The following is an 18,304-nucleotide window of genomic DNA, read 5'->3' as shown; positions in this document are numbered from 1 at the left end:
GGTCGCAGACGGGCTTAATTTCGAGCTGATAATTTAGCAAATGGTCTCCACTGTATCGCTTTGATCTTGCCAAAGTTTTGGAAATTTCGATCTTGAGCCAACTACTACTGGCCGATTATAGCCCCGCTTCATTAGTGGACCTTTAAATGGTTCACAACAATTAAGGCTGTCAAGCGGCTGTTCTCTGCCCAGGAGTAAACCTTGACTAATGATTTGCTAAAAAGTCCTGACAGTCTGTTACAGTCAGCGGTAATTGAATTTAAGCGCTAACAAGCCTTTGAACAAGTGAAAGAAATATTTTATAAGCTTGATGCAATTTGGTGGAGCAGATAATGAATCGTAATGAATATTCCCCTCTGATTTTTTCCATGTAATTGTCATTTTTCTAAACGTAATAATAACAAGCAGGGAAACAAATCCAGACAAAGACAGAGAGCAATCAGACTTCAATATCTTTCTCTCAGTGCCTCACTTTCTTGTTCTTTTCTTTTTTTGGCTTTTGTCTTGGTTATAGAGACTGTTTCTCGCTATTTTGTATTCTTTTGCGTTCACCACCAATAGTTTCTCAGCTATTTTAACGAGCTTGATGTGTCACAAGAATGCATGCCCAGTTCACTGTGAGCGCAAGAAAAGCTGACAACTATGCTGTTAATGTTGTGCTTTTGAGCCTGCACAAAACCCCCTAACACAACTCTGATAAGGATAAGTAGGAAATAAGGAACTAACCTCATGCTAAAGTTCTGTTTGAGGCCTGACACGGATTAATTGATCAGTGAGAGCAAACATGCATAGATTAAAAATGTTTTTAAAATGGACCAAAATAAGTAATAGGTGGCCTCATTAAGAAATAAATACACATATATCTCTAGAAACTATAGCGTATATGAGCACTTCAGACATTAAAAGACTGCTAGTGTTGTGCACTGCACACTTTTGTTTATAGAGTTCGTTGGGTTTGAAAGATGTTTTGCACAAACTCTTTTCCCTCAATGTAGTCAATTTGCCAAAAGGAAATTTGACATCAAACGATAACATCATCTTAGAAGGTCCACTTACGCAGTAACTCAGATCACTGAAAGTGTCACAAGCTCAGTAAATTAGCACACAAAATGATGAATTGGATCAAATTGCGTCAGAAAAAAAACAATCAAATATTAAAAGAGGATACACTTTTCACTTTGACATCAAGGAGACACTAAGTAATCACCAACAAGAGCCACATCATTTCCTCCATTTAGTGTTAAAGTAATAAAAGACATGTCAAAGTTCCTAGCATGATACAAGACCCCGGCGGTTCATTAAGCACTGGACTCCATACTTTCCCTTGGACTAATAGGGACAATATTTAGGCAAATAAGGTCATTATGATAATAAGAGTGCTGATAATAAGTCTCAGTTTGCTTATTTGTTTTGCACGGGCTGTAACTGTCGTGATGAACAAAAGGAGGCCAATTAGATTTTAGTCTTTTGCCAAAATTGGATTTCATAGCAGAAAAACAGGGCCATATACTTTGAATTCATCAGGGATGAATGGAAAATGTGATTAAAATTTCAGACTAAAGTCCTCGTTGGAGCATATAAGTTTGCGTACAAGGGCACGGCGCTCTGTAGCTGTAATTACCTGAGAGAATTTGATTCCTCTTAAGTGGGTTACCAATGGATTTGGAAGCATTCACGGGTGTTAAAGGTTTGGGTGACTTATTGTACTTTATTGTACAATGCTGCAATAAGGCCTCTAATTGTGTTAAGTGCCAGAGCAGAAACATTTCTCAAAATTGTTTCTAATATGATATTATCAGTTAATTCTGAGCTACTTTCAACTGAACTTGTTTACTGGCATAACTTAAATGTATGCATAAAAGAGAAAGCCTACGATCATATGCTAAGCAAAATATTTGTAACTACTAGGCCTTTTATAGGCTGCTCTAGACAAAACACAGCATGAAAAACATAGCTTTTGTCAACATCTTTGGGGATGACAAAACATGATTAGGGTGACCAGACATCCTAGTTTACCCAGGACAATTCCAGGCTTCCGAAAATTCAGTAATAAAGCCTGGTTTTAGCTGTTAGTTAACTTAATTAAATATCCTCAATGTCCCTTATATTACCGTCTCTGAATGTGGTTCAGGATGACACCAGAAGAAAAAGAAAGCTGTTTCTCTGTTTTTCTTGCTATAGCCAGCCAAGCTGGAAATCTGAAAATACACTTTCAATGTATCAAATGCAAAACTTTTTCATCAGCAATTATGAAACAATCATATCCAATCAGAAGACATTATTAAACAGTTATGAGGAGCAGAATTTCAGACCAATGAGATTGCACAGTGGGAGTATTTTGTTTATATCTTGGTTTCTATCGGTTTGTATTTCGTAACGTTACATTAAGTACATTACATAATGCTACACAACAGAAATCAAAAGAAACTAAGCAATAAATGTAATACAGTGCCAACACACTTTTTCAGTGGCCTTGGTTCTGCAAGTATTTTTCCATTAGGATTTTTGTTGTTGTTGTAAATTTAATTAATGGCCTGGTTTCAGAGAAAGGCTTTAGCCAGGATTAGACCCAAGTTAAATAAGGACATTTAAGTAGGCCTAGCTTTTATAAATGTGCCTAAGGAAAAATATTATTACTGGTAAGCATCTTGAGACAATGGCAGTATATTTTAAGATATCAGTGCAAGTTGCTTTCAGTTAAAACAGCTCAAACATGCATTTTAGTCTATAGGCTTAAGAGTTATAGGCCTAAACCATGAACCAAAACAACCAGCTACAAAGTGAATCACAGTTAGGGCTGCACGATTTGGGGAAAATGTCATATTGCGATAATTGAGGTCAATATTGCGATTACGATTGTGATATGCGATATAATAAACAAATGGTTTCATGAGTCAACTTGTTTGGTTCTCAAGGAAAATAAATGCACACACAGATTAGTGATAATCAGCCTAAAGAAAAAAGTTCTTTAGTCAAGAGCAGTGAGTGTTTTTCTCTGTTCCCTTTGTTCTTTGATTAACTTTAGCGACAGATTTTTTTTTATACTGCATTTTAACAAGAACAAAACATAATTTACATACAATAGTACATATAACCATACATGTCAGGGGTAAAGAAAAATAATAATAAAAAATAAAAAAATAGAAAAATAAAAAAATAAAAAAGAATAACTTTAGCGACATTAGTGGCTACTGTACTGTCCCTTTAAGACCAGCCGCTGTCAGAGACGCGGATCTCACACGCGCCTCATTCTTTCACGAGTCATCACAACTCTTCATGTTCATCATAAGACTACTCTTATGTTATGAAGACACTCGACAAAAAGATATTTTTGCATAATTGTGTGTGTTATTGTTCGTTCAAGCTCGAAAGAGAACTGTATTCTGTCATGCTGTTTTGTGCGCACGCACGATATTAGCGCGAGTCTTTCTGTCTGTCACAGTCAGGACATTCACAGGCAGCGCGTTCATTTTGGCATACATGTGTGTTGAACGTTCTACCGCGAAAGAGAACTTGATACTGGCGCGCGTCTATCTGTGTGTCAGGAGGACATTCACAGGCAGCTCGTTCTTTTATGTCTTATCGCGCATGAATGGTTTAAAAGCATTTGCATTAATAAGTGGGTTAACAGCGCTAATTTGTTTATTTAATATAAAATCGCAGCATTTTGCGTCATATAATCGCGTAGGCTTGACATCGCGATTGCGATTGCGATACGATTAATCGTGCAGCACTAATCACAGTGCAAACTTTGATTTGAAGCATTAAAAAAAATGATAATTGGACAAAAAGACTATGCACTTAATGGTTTTATCAAGGGAAAGAACTATAATCCCATGTAGCATTGCAAATAAAAACGATGTGAAAATCTAAAATGATTGATTTAAAGATGTTGATTATACATATATTTTAAACCGGCATTATTTGCAGTGCTTCATGGGAGTGTTCTTTGAGTGGGAAGGTTACTTCCGGAATCTGACTTTTGGACTCTCTAGATACCAAGCAATCAACAAAATAACCTGCTCACTTGGAAGTGGATGAATAGAACAATTATTTAACTAATTATTTTATCTAATTATTTAAAATAATTCCAAATGTAATATTCATATATTTATGTGTAAAACTTTTTAATAAGGAAAAAAGTGTAGCTTAAAAAAGTCTGGTCACCCTAAATATGAGGGAGTATAACGTCACATGCTGTTTATCTCGATATTACCTTGATATACCTTGCAAAAATTGTATTCTTTTAAATAGCCTCCAGTGCCCTGCCTGATCTCACCATCTTCTCAATTTTAGCTAAAGCAATCAGCCTGCCACTCTATTGCAAACAAAACCATGTGATGCAACCCGCAGCCTTAGTATTCAACTATCTTTTTACATGGAGAACAAATTGGATTGACAGGCGGCATAATGGCATGTCCCTGCCCTATTCACTCTTACCACGCATGGACAAAACGTCTAGGCTGATGAGTTCTTGATAGCATTTGGTGGTTTCTTTGTATACTCCAGCTCATCTCCAAAAGTCAATTAAAATCCTGTAATGTTGACACCGCCAGCGCGTGCCCCTATCAAATGCAAACGTATCCATCGCGTGACTCGCGTGAACTTTGAGGTCGCGTGGCATTGCGCAACAGGTCAGGTGATTAAATGCATCTGAGCTCGAGCTTCTAGAAAGCCGGATCATTCATACGAATCGGTTCAACAATTTGCTTCAGCAATTGTTATTTTATGTCATAACTAATGTGATAATTACATCTTCTGGATGTGTGGATATTCACACCCAGTAGGGCCTAGCCTATAAAATATTAAATGTTCGAAAATTGCGATAAATTCTTACTTTACGATTTCCTGTGTTCAGTAGGCTACAGTTTTGCAGTCATTTTTTAGTTCATATCAAAAACACAAAGTCATTTAGAACCATTTACAAGTAAATTGGTAGGCTATGGTTTTCCGTTAAATCCTCTGTTCATTTCAAATACTAGTTCAAGATCGGTTCTCGACTCATTACAAATCGAACATGTTGGAAATAGTGGCTGCATCCGAAATCGCATACTTCCCTACTATGTAGTAGGCGAAAAACAGTAGGCTATGTGACAAAAGAAGGGGAAATCGGAAGTGAGCATCCCTATGTCCTACTCCTTCTGAAGTGCAGAACATGACCATAAATTATTAAATAGGCCTATTTCCATGAAGTGACCATTACATGTTCCCTTCGCCAATGGACCTGTGGAAGAAAAAAAAAAAAAAAAATTCACCATAAAACATTTTTTTTTTTGGGCGGGGGGTTTGGTTAGTCTTGCAATATACAATTTATACAAAATATGCAATATATTTGATCATAATATGCATAAATATACTATTTATTAAAAACAGTTGATAAAGAATAATATATATCACACACACACACACACACATATATATATATACATACAGTACATTTTAAGTCCAATGTTATATAACAAAGAGAGATAAACTACTATTCTTCTTTTAAATTACTTACTAAAGTAATACTGGATTTAGAGGGTGACAAAGCAGCAGACCCAAAAGGGTAATATGGCAAATATACCAGGGCACTACATATAAGGCACTTGAAGACCCGTAAAAGCATGTGGAGGTCCTCTTTACCTGCACACTAGACAATGCCATGTTTTGGTTTCAATATTTTTTTTAAATAAATATACATAATAAAATGAATTATACACTACCATTCAGAAGTTGAGATCGATACGATTTTTAAAATGTTTTTAAAAGAAGTCTCTTCTGCTCAAAGCTGCATTGATTTGATAAAAAAAAAAAAAAAGTAATATTGTGAAATATTGTGACTGTTTTCTATGTGAATATATAGTCAAAAGTAATTTATTCCTGTGATGGTAAATCTGAATTTTCAGCATCATTACTCCAGGCTCTAGTGTCACATGATCCTTCAGAAATTATTCTAATATGATGATTTGATGATCATCAAACATTTATGATTATTATCAATGTTGGAAACAATTTATATTTGTGTGGAAACCGTCATACATTTTATTTTTCAGGATTCTTTGATGAATAGAAAGTTCAAAAGAACAGCATTTATTTGAAATAGAATCTTTTGTTACATTATAAATGTCTTTACTGTCACTTCTGATCAATTTAATGCAACCTTACTGAATAAAAGTATTCATTTCTTTCCCAACATTTTTTTTATAACCACAAGCTTTTGAATGGTAGAGTATAATAATTATATATAATAATAATTAAATTATTATTAAATAATAACTTAAATTATAATTAAGTATAATTATATACTACAAAAGTTTCTATTTCAGATAAATTTAGTTCTTTTGAACTTTCTAATCATCAAAGTCCAAAAAAAAAAAAAAAGAAATTTGTACACAACTGTTTTCAACATTGATAATAATCATAAATGTTTGTTGAGCAGAATGATTTCTGAAGGATCATGTGAAGACTGGAGTAATGATAGTGAAAATTCAGCTTCAATCACAGAAATAAATTAGCCTATATTTTATTGTATTACTATTTTTTAATTGTAATAATATTTCATAATATTACTGTTTTTACTGTATTTTGGATCAAATCAATGCAGGTTTGGTGAGCAGAAGATTTGAACAGTATAGTGTACATCCAACAGAATGATTCTAGCTTTATTTACCAATGTAGTATTTACCCTAAAAACAACTGGATGATTGATGTGACACTGTGAAGATAATAATGCTTGTTCCAAAAGACTTGATTAAATGCATGAAACTAGTTTAGACTAGTCAAGACGAAACATTAGCATATTGCCCGCCCACTTATTGCGCGCAGACACCAGGGAAAACTTGAACCTCAAACCGGCAGCTGATTCCTGTGAATACTGGATAGCATCATGTCGAGAAGACGCTGTGCTCTGCAATGTGAAGGTAAATCCAGGGTTTTTTTTCACTGCCCAAGGAGGAGCATGTGAAGAATCAGTGGTTAAAATTAATCTTTACCATGATATTACAGCAGTATAATCCTAAACTTTTTGCTGTGTTCCCTTTATTTCACTGACGACTGCTTCTCAAATCTCGGAGTTCAAGGCAGGATTCGCTTGCTCTTGAAAGATGGTGTTCAAAATACTTAGTTTTGAGTTTTATATTGTGTAGGTCTCCTGCTAACTGGCTAACTATCACTGTCTTACTGAAATACTTCTGCTAATCAGTTGTGGGCCACGATTACCTATAACTGTGTCTATTAATGCAGATTGTCTGTCGTTCTCACTACTTTGAGGAAATAATATTTGTTCTACCAACGTTTATGTTACATCAGATCATTCACTGTCTAGAGCTCGGCTAATGTATATGCACTGTTATTGATACAGTTTCCACGTGTTCACCACAATATATTAGAAAAATACTCGGCCAATAAATTAGCACATGTAAAATAATCGGTTTGTTGATGGACATGCACTTGTTAATGCTGATGGTGTGGAATTACAGTTGCAACATCTCATATAATGTACCTCAAACTGAGTAGTGTATCACTGAGAAACACTGAGTCCTGCTTGAGCCGTCCTTGCGATGGAGGATTGGGTTGAATAACTAGTTCATCCAGTGTTTCATCATCGGACTCGCGCTCGCATTGATATGGTAAAATCGACGTCATTGTTCGTTACTGTGTTTAGTTTACGGTGTAGGAAGCCTCAGGAGAAGCAGAGCAAACGTTGTTATGGCAATGGGCGATTTTGTTTTCAACACGCTGTAGCACTGAGCTGTCTGGCCAATCAGAGCAGAGTATATCGCGGAAAGGAGGGATTTAGAGAGATTGATTCATTTGATGAGTTGTTTGAGAGTCATTGAAAATGTTATGATGTGCAAATGTATATTATGAGGAAATTAAACTTTTTTTTTTTACCTTTGATGCATGTGAACATGTTGTAGGAGACTCCACAACAACATTATGAAACTTTAAAATAGCATAATAGGGGCCCTTTAAAGCTAAAATTAGCTTCACCGGAGCAGCGCCAAGCAGTCCTGTCAACGATCGTGACGTGCACACAGCTCTCTTTAGATGTGGGGCGGGGCGTTTACATTTTAAAGAGACATGGCAATAAGCCTATAAACAAACTTAATATAAATTATTGTACTTAATTAATTCACGAAATTTACCGTATTCATTGCATGCATTTAATCAGATTTGTCATTATTATTTTTACTAAAATAAAAATATCTGGGGGACCCCTATGTCTATTTTATACTTTTATACTCATAATACCTCATGGGGGGGAGGGGAGGGGGGGGGGTCCCGGATCCCCCCAGCCCCCCCTGTCGATTCGAGCACATTAGCATTATGCACCTACAAATGATGTACCCTTCCCGAAGTGCCCTTCAAGGGTGCAAAAATGCTGTTTGGACAATTATGTTTGGAGAATAAATGTACTGTTTTGTCAATCCGAAAGAGAAAATAAAAAGTGTGAATCATAAAATAAAAACGCTGTTTGGAATTCACCCCAAGTATGAATTAATTCACAGTAGGTCCTACTCATAAAAGAGTGGGTTAAAAGTATCTGGATGACCTCTTCTGGTGAGATTCTGAAGTGTGCATACGATGGACACTTTAGGCTACTATCCCATCACATGAGGCCACTGGAGAGGATTTATGAATGGCAGTGAAGCGACGCAAGTGACGCTGGTATAGGTCACATGAGAATGACATCATAGCGAATATAGTATGTCCAGATGAGGAGTGTTTCTCATACGGAAGGCTGCATCCTATGAAGGCTGCATATCTCGGCTGCCATGCCATCAGATGTCGATGAAGGTCATCTCAATTTGAAGGATCCTTGTAATCAAGTACTTATTCAGCCTGTTTTGAAGGATGCATCGGATGTATCTTTCACAGCCTTAAATCACCCACAATCCTTTGCACACATTCCAATTCACAAAAATAAACTGACGGAAAACGAGACGGTACTGATCTTGTCTGAGTTTATTATGAAATGTAAGACAAAAGTAATGTTTTCAGACATGAAAGAATAGATGTTATCTTTTGTTTTGCTGTTCTCACTAAACTGCTGCCAATAATGTAAGCCACTGGGAAACCTCTGATGGCTGTCATTCACTGTATTGCATTAAAAAGACAGTTAATATAAAGATTTGTAACACAAAGTATTTTTCCAAAATTATGCAGCCTTCCATTTGAGAAACACCCTATATTCATAGCTACTACATACATTCATACTATAGAACGTACTTTTTTTAGCGGTCGTGAAGTAATTATTCAAAATAAGTAGCCTATACTGTACCTACTGTACTCAAGAGAGTATGTGGTTTCGGACGCAGTTGTCTCAAAGGACCACTCAGACAGATTGAGTTGAACTGGTTCAACCGATTCATTTAAACGAACCGACAAAAAACGATTCGTTAACAAATCAGACGTCCCCATTGGAGTCGCGTGAGGCAGGTGACTCTGTGTATTGCTCGCTGACAAGCCAAGGGCGCGAAAAAACGGAATTAATTTGACAATGAGTAAGTGACAGACGATTCTCTCTCCCTTGCCATCTCACTTCGTCTCTAATTGTGCTACGGACAGCTTTAAGCACATCTGGGAATTGCAGTGAGGCTCTGGCAAAGATTAACGGCCCTCAATGCTTTGTTGCTGCTGTATTTGCATGATAATTAGTTGAAGGCTGTATATATTTTAATTTATTTATTCTCTAGTGCTTGCTAATACACACAGAGAGAGGAATGCAGCTACATGCATTAATTACAATGATTAAAGTGTTCACTGTGCAGTCTCTTGATGTGTTTATTAAATTAATAAGTAAATTGACAGATGAGACTTTGAAACTCACAGAATTGTCCCCTTGTTTATAGAGTCATGGTGCATTTTAAACCTGCAGGAGCTCCAAAAGGATCCACCTCTCTCATTCCTTGAGGGAGTAAGTATTACAGAGTAAGTAAGATACATAAAGCTTTTGTGAAGTAGGCCTAATGAAGCTTGAACATACTATTGTGACTTACATTAACAGGTTAAAATAAATATAATTGGTTCCTTAAGAATTTCATTTCCTGGAAATATGTGACATCTGTTATTCCCTATGTTCCTATAAAAAATAAAAATAAAAAAAATCAGATGAGAGATTATTTGATATGATGAGCTGCCCATAGATTAAGTTATTAAATATTAAATAACCCAATACTGTCTGCAGAGTATTATAAATCTGAAGACATCAGTATGTTTTAGGTGATCATTTGTGACCACTGCTGTGACCATCTATTTTATTGATAGAATATGCACAGTTTCTTGAATCTATTCACCAAATGAAACTTTATAATATTTTGCAAATTATAAACTGCTACCCTAAATGTAACAATTGATTATATATAGATTCATGTGAGGTGCAGTGTTAGTTTTTCGTTTCAGACTAAAACTATTTTTCTTTTTGGAAAGTTTGTAATTGACAAATATCACCTTGAGCGAGCCATCACTGCCAAAGTGGTCTAGTCGAACAATCTGACTCTCAAACATACGAAAACCTGGGACTGGATTCTGCACTTCACTGTTAGGTTGATATGATACCTGTCAAGTTGATGGAGGTCCCATCCTCCGGCCTCCTCCAGGTCTGCAGGCAGAAGCCTGTACTCCTACCTAGACCCCCTCCGCCCCGGCGTACAGTGCGGCCCATTAAAATTAAAGCAGCTCCTTACTGTTGAAACGTCATGTCCATCCCATTCCCCAACATGCATTGGGAACAAAGGGAACAATCTATTTTCCTGATAGAAGCCAGCAGTTGGTAAGAGGTTTGAGATGAGTGCGAGAATACAATTTGCCTAGAGAGTGCCCGAGGATCAAGCCAGCCCTGACTCACTCTGGAATGAGGCTGTCAGCTGGCAACCAGCAGTAATTGCTTCCCATGGCAGGACCCCACCAGCCAGAGAAGAATGTGTGCGTGGAGCTCTTCAACCCAGGGATCAATTTTCACAACAGCCCAATCATAATTGTTTTCTAAGGATACGGAACTTGTTGCGAATGCGAGCAGAGGGCAAGGCCTGATTGACACTCATTGACCGGTTTGAGCGGGTTAGGAGGATTAGGGCCGATCGAGGTTGCAGCTCGGAGCCACGGCACACTGTTTGTCACTCAGGTTGAGGGGAGTGCAGAGAGAAGAATAAGAAATCCTGATTCCGAATAAGCTTCGGCCTGCACTGGAACTGTCAGTCCACTCAAAGAGAAACAGTGCTCTTAGCATACTCTCAAGTGAACGATTTCTCAATTGTGTGATTACAAAAATTTGGGTCGTTTTGAAAAGGATCGTTTTGACATTTGACAAAAGTCGGCACGAAAATGGAAATTGCGATAGTCTTTTTTTCAATATTGTGATGTACATCCAAGTGAAACGGCTTCTCGAATGAGGAAAAAAATGTAGGCCAGGATTTGATTCTGTCCATCGGGAATCGATTGGATCATTGAATCGTTGGATCATTGTGGTTTGCTATTGCTACGATCTCATGTGGGTGACAGGTTGTCCCGCCCTCACGCCGGTGAACACATCATCTTAGAAATGTTGTTGCAAGGGCTAGGGGAAGTTATTTTGATTAAAGATTACTATTATAGATAAAGGCACATGAAACTTAAAAAAATAATGATGTTCATGTATAAATCATTTATAAACACTGCAATATTCCATAAAAACAAGAATTTTTATTTGATTTTATTCTAATTTAAAGAGGTACCTTTAAAATGTGTGATCTAGAAGTCCTTGAATGTCCTGCATAGGAAATGCTCAGTCCACTATCAATCTATCATCTGTCTACAGATAATTTCGTACGCTGTCAAGCACCGAATTGAATTGTAGGACACTTGGATGGCTGCTTCCACTGCCACCGGGTCCCAAGACCCATCTCAAATGTCACTTCAGCCGACTGCTAACATGTGGCCCCTTGGCCAGTGACTCTGACATGCTATTATCTGTCTGGAGAAGAGACGACATGGTGTTGTCAGAAACCCGTGTCTCTACACATGTATCCATCACAGAGTGGCAGATGGCTTGGATCAAATTATTTTTTGTGTAAAAGGCCGTGTGAAGTTTCAAAACGTGACTGCCGCAGATGCCTCTCACAGGAGGCATAATAGAGCATCTTGTGTGGCGGCCGCAGATGCCTCTTGCAAAAGGCATAATAGAGGAGCACCTTGGGAGAATCCAGCAGCCATACGGAAGAGGCTGCGGTTTTCTTCTGGCTCAACCCAACAAATTTACAAAAGAATGCATTAAGGTACCATATGCCCCTAAGCGATTTGGGCTTGAACATCGGCAAATCTATTGTATTTGTTCTGAACGTCACCACTAATGCTCAAGTACAGACTCTAAAACTAACTCAACCTTCACTGTCTCTAAATAAATGACAAAATATAGAGCACATTATATACATACATATGTATCTATTTCTGACATAAATATGTCAATGAGTATGCATCATTATAGGCTAACAAGTAAGTCTCACTGGGATGCTCCTTCCGCACTTCTGTCGCTGCCTTTATTAGCATCATTGTGAGGGGAAAATGAATGGCGTATCCCGATAGCATTGTTTAGTAGCACATCCTGCCTGTGTTGTTTTAGCGCCCCGTTCACTAAGGCCCTGTTTACACCTGGTATTAAATTCTCGGTTGATCCCATCAAAACTGGATGGACATCTCAAATACATCTCCTGTAACCACTTGTGCTCAGATTTCATGGGTAAGTGGCTATTTTGTGACTACATACAGTACAGCACTCACTATGTCAGTGTGTATGCTATGTTCATTTTTTCCCAAATGTTTGCATAATGCTAATTTCAGATTAGGCAAACATATAAATATATATATATATATATTGAAACATTTAACTAATAAGTAGGATTAAATTAATAATTTAAATGAGAAATATCAGTTTTTTAGATAAAAATCAGTTTTTGTTTTTTTACCCAAAAATTCTGTACTAACTGGTTTTATTGTGAATGATTCATCAATGTTGTTATTTGAAATATATAAATGTCTTAAATGTATCAACTTCCTTCCCTTTTTTTTTTAGCTGCATCAAAAATATACGCTTGCATCCTCTCCCATCCAACCACCTGGATCCATTCTAAGTAATGCTCACTTTTCACAATCCAATCAATTCCCTATGGATAAAATCAAGACCTGTCCTATATTATTTTATTGTTGAAAGATCCTGTCATACATCAGATTATGAAGTAAAATGGGTTGTGAACGGGTGGCGTTTTATGTCAACTTTAAAGCATGAATATACACGTACCTCCATGCTGTTTACTATGGACTACAGCAGGTGTCCCCAAATCCCACCCAGATTCAGGTACTCACGCGCGCACACACACACAAACTCTCGTGCTGACTGTCACCCTGTCACTGGTGTTGTGTCAGGCCCAGAGGTGGACCTGCAAATGAATCCTCAGGCTCATCAGTGTGCTGCTCCAAAATAGTTGTCACTGCAGGAAACCTCTGGAGCTCCATGATGTGGTGTACAGCTTACCTACAGGCAGGGCTTTGTCTATGCCAGCCTCTTCCCTGTGAGCGGATGAGTGCTGCATGACTACCGTAGCACACAGCCAGCCCTCGTACAGCAGCAGGAGACGGAGCTCACAGCGGGGTTTGTGTGCGTGTTGTGCATCTGTGCACGTTTGTGTGCTAGGCATCTGTTGTAATGACTATGTTGATTGGCGATCATGTGAATATGTGTGTGGGGTTTTTTTTTAACCCACAGGAATTAATTAGCCTGTCTTTTACAGAAGAGAGGTGTCTTTTGTATGTAGGGACAGCATGCTGAGAGGGGTGATTTTTTTATTACCATTTTATTTATTCTTTTTTTTTTTTTTTTTACATGAGTAGCCGTGCTGTGAGTTCTTCTCGGAAATATATGATAATAATCATGCAAATCTAGCAAATGACTTCATGCTGATGAGGTCAAATGTCTCATATCAAGAAATAAATGCATACTGAACTCAGATTAGCTGTTGTTCATTCTACACTTGTCTGAATCAGCAGTAAGACAGCTGACAAATTTGCAATCCTGGCATTATAAGTTGTCAACAAATATTTCTTCTTCAATTCACTTATCACTTATTGCAAATGACTTATCCGTGGACATTTTTCTCTCTCTTTTTTTTTTTTGGATCAAATTTGATTAGAATCAAAACAGACCTCTTTATCTTCATTTGCCAGACTTCTCCAGTCATTTAGTCTGCTTAAACCCTGCATCTTCCTTACAATCGACTGCAGGTTCACATTCAGATCTGCATCCATTAAATCAACAACCGATGAATAGAATCAAGTCCCTTTCTTGCAATTTTATCTATTTTTTTAAGTCACAATATGAAATAAATTATCTTTCGCTGCTTCTGTTACATTGCAACTTTGAGATTAACAGTGTGCATCTTGCCGCCATTTTCATAACACAAACCTGTATCTCGCCAGTTATCTGAATAATTATTTACAAAATTATCCTGATAATCTATATTTCTGCACACATTTCCAAGTTTGAACTTAAAGTGGCATTATATTATATTATATTATATTAATTGTATTATATTATACCCCATACGGTGCAGCCTACTTCATATACTGTAGCACCTAACCTGGGGTCAGGGCTCAGCATTGAGAGCAGAGTGGCTTAGTAATTGCCTGTAACTCAGGTGTTAGGGGAATGTGCTGGGCAAAGGTCAGAGTTTTTTTTTTTTTTTTAAGCAGAGAAAATGGCCACCAAACTGCATTCCAACTGACAAATCTCATTATAATTTCTCCTAACGTCTGTCACTCTTCTCTGTCCAGATTCCCCAGGCTTCCCCTGCTCAACCACAGTCACAAATGAAAGGAAAGTGGACCACCCAGGACCCAAGGACAATGCAGTGTCGCTGTTTAACACGAGCACCCCTGTAAACACTACACCCGAAACACGTGTATCACGTAGACTGATCGTTTCGTTGTCACCGCGATCAAAATTAGCATCGGGCTGGGTGCACCTCTCGCCGCTACCTTTGCAGAATCTCCAGTATCTTATGCAAACTGTGTGCGTTTGTTGGGGAGCTCTGGCAGCGACTGATGAGTGTCTCATTATCTCCACACCAGCCGTACACAGTAAGAAGAGCATAATCAAAGCCTGGGGGTACGTATTAATTATCCTTTTGAATAGTGATGAAATTTTAAAAAGATCTCCTTAAGGCTCCCATCATCAGCAGATGAAACAAAGCTCGGCACAGCTTGCACGTTGAGGCTCACATGTGTTTTTACATCTGTTCAGGATATTTCAATTTGATGCTCAACAAGCTGAGCCTGAGATTAAAGGATCATACGTGTCATCCACACAAACATCACTTCCAGAGCAGGCGAGCGTACGTGAGCTCAGCTTTTCCAAGAGAGAGGCGTCACCGCCGCAGACGACGCAGTCGCACTTCTGTCTCCCTGTGTGTGATTGAGTGTGTGTGTGTGTGTCCTCTGTGTGTCTGTGAAGGCTGATGCGATGCCTCTCACATGTTCAAGATGTCGAGGAAGGAGTCTTTTCTTTGTGTGTGTGTGTGTGTGTGTGTGTGTGTGTGTGACGAAATTTGCTTTTAAGAAATATTTATGAGCCGGTACCCTTTAAAAAAAAGAGCGTTGTCTTTAATGAACATGTTTTAGAGATTGTTTCAGCATCTATAATTTATAAGGTAAGACTTCATCTGTGAACAGGGCTAGTTTGTAAATGTGAATACTTAATAATAATGAAAAAAATACATCTCACACAGCTGCTGTACTGGCATAATATGACACTTCTGGAGCAGACAGATATTCTCGGAAGAAGGCCGGTGTGTGTGTGTGTGTGTGTGTGTGTGTGTCTTTTTTTTTTGGGGGGGTGGGGTTTTTTTCCCCCATAGTGAGCAGCATTGTGTTGACGTTGGCAGCATTTGATATTGGCAAATCAGTTCGCACAAATGGCCTCCTCTACTGAAGCGATAAGAATCTTATTACTAGTGTACATACAATTAGTCATGTTACACCTAATTAGTCAGCTTGTTGTACTTTGGCAAACTATTTATGAATCTATTTCTGGAATTCCTGAATGTAATGCTGAGACAACTTGTCTACATTTGCTCTGGATTTGGATATAACAAACCCTCTACTCAAAATCTAGTGAGCTGCATAAAAATAGCTGAAAAAATAACTGTCTAACTAGTTTAACTAGTCTCTAAGTCTGACTGAAAAGTGCCTGAAAAAAGTCAACAGACCAGACTGGGAGACCTTCTAAAACCAGCAAACCAGCTTGGGATCATTTAGAATATTTTATTTTCCAGCAGGTCCCTCAGAAAAAGAGCAGGGGAAGAGCTCAGTTTTAGGATTAGTGTTGTAGTACGTGAGACCAGACAGATCTGAACTCTGCCTCATCTCAATATAGAAAATATAGTCTTGGACTTTATTTGAGATTTGAGACAGAGATGGAGAGTCTCTGTCTGGTCTTGTCAGATGTCGAGTACCAGTTAGCATGTTGCTAAGCTAACAGCATGATACTCAAATGATCATAAAAATGCATAGAACACACATAATGGGGTAAGTTAGTCATTTCAATTCAATTCAATTAAGCAATTATTTAATACTTTTGATAGTGAATGACTTATTTCATTAATTCTGCCATCTTTGTTTCACAGAATGTATGTCATTAGCATGTTGCTAAGCTAAAGACAAGATACTCTTGAGCAAATACCCCAATTAACACAAATATTGGTAAGTTAACTGTTTTTAATTTTTTAATCTGTCATTTTTAATTTTATGTCTTATCAATACAATTGGTATAGAATAATTTATCTGTAATTCTTCTTGCTTCGTCCACCATCATGGATTTTTTTTTTTTCACAGAGCACACAATGCATTATGGGATTTCATTCTTTGCTTAAGATACCAAAATTAGGCATCTTAGAAAGCAGCATAATCATTCTGCCAACCTTTTGGAACAGCCTCAGTGTCGGGAGCTGGCCTATGATGCCTTACAACGCGGCCTACGTAGGCAGTTTACTGGGTCTGAAACAGAGCGCCTATATAATGAATGTACGCCATTCATCCTTGAGGAACAACAGTACAGTTTTAGGTTGACCTTTGGAGATCGCTGAACACAACATCAGCTCTCTGCCGGCTCCCCGCCCACTACCACGCTTCCTCCTTATTCTCCGCTGAGACTTCCTCCTCTCATCTGTGCTAGTGGCAAAAACTAATAATCAGATCTTTCCTCCCACAGACACGATGGTTTCTTTAGAAAGCCCCAGCCAAAATACCTATCTCTTTGTCTCTGTTTTTCGTACTGTAGACTTAATCAATGCACCAGCCCAATGACAAGTTGCTTCATCATTTAAACCTTTGGTTTGTGTAATTTGTCTGTCTGGTGTCGTCTTCCATAACCTCAGAGAAGAGTCTTCGCAAGTGCCTGAGGAAAAGGCTTAATCGTGACAGGCTCGACTTGCAGGTGAGGTCACAAGTAATAAGCGCTAATGAATACCAGATCAGGCTTGGCACAATCAGGCTTACTGCAACACAGACCTTATAGTCCTTAAACAGAGCTTTATTTTGAGTGGAGCACTGAGACTAACACAGGAGGGGGGGTGAAACGGCTGTCAAGCTCTTGCCCTGTCTGAGTCTCTCTACCGCTGCACGTTATATACAGTACGCACGTTGCATTTGCAAGCGATTCTTCCATTTGTCAGGCTGTTGGCAAACCTGTCACGCTCACCCTGTGAAAAGTAAATTATTTATTTATTTGAGTTCAACATAATTAGAAGCATTACCCCACTGCTTGGCAGTGACACCTTTTTATGTTATCAAGCGCACAAGAGCAAAGAGTTAAAATATGCCTGTAAGAGGTGTGGAAGTTTTCACTTTTTTAAGCTTTAACATAATTAAATGGCAACAGGTGGAGTTTGTTCTCTAGAATGAATTCTCCACTAGTTTGCTCTCTAATGCTAGAAAGGAAAAATATATATTTGGTATAGCACAAAAAAAGAGCTTTTGACACACTTTTTTGTGCAATTTAACATTTGTGTTTGGAGGTTAATGGCGATCACACAGACCCAGAATCCATTAGAAGGTATTTATTTCCATTTGCAGCTATTTGGCATGAGTTACTATATAAATATGTTATTCATTCCTCCTGAATGCTTGGGCTTCAGTGGATACATGTTGATACTGTTGCTTCTTTCTTCAACTCTAAATAATTGAGTAGAAAAGAGGGCCTCCGCAGTCTTTTTATTGAGTCTTTGCGAGAATCTTCAACATCTGTTTCACTGTGCATCCACCGAGTGCAAGCTCACATGCAACCCGGAACAGACTA

The sequence above is a fragment of the Squalius cephalus genome (assembly GCF_949319135.1).
Source record: "Squalius cephalus genome assembly, chromosome: 9".
In the NCBI taxonomy this organism is placed as follows: Eukaryota; Metazoa; Chordata; class Actinopteri; order Cypriniformes; family Leuciscidae; genus Squalius; species Squalius cephalus.
Note: the sequence above shows the minus strand (reverse complement) of the source record.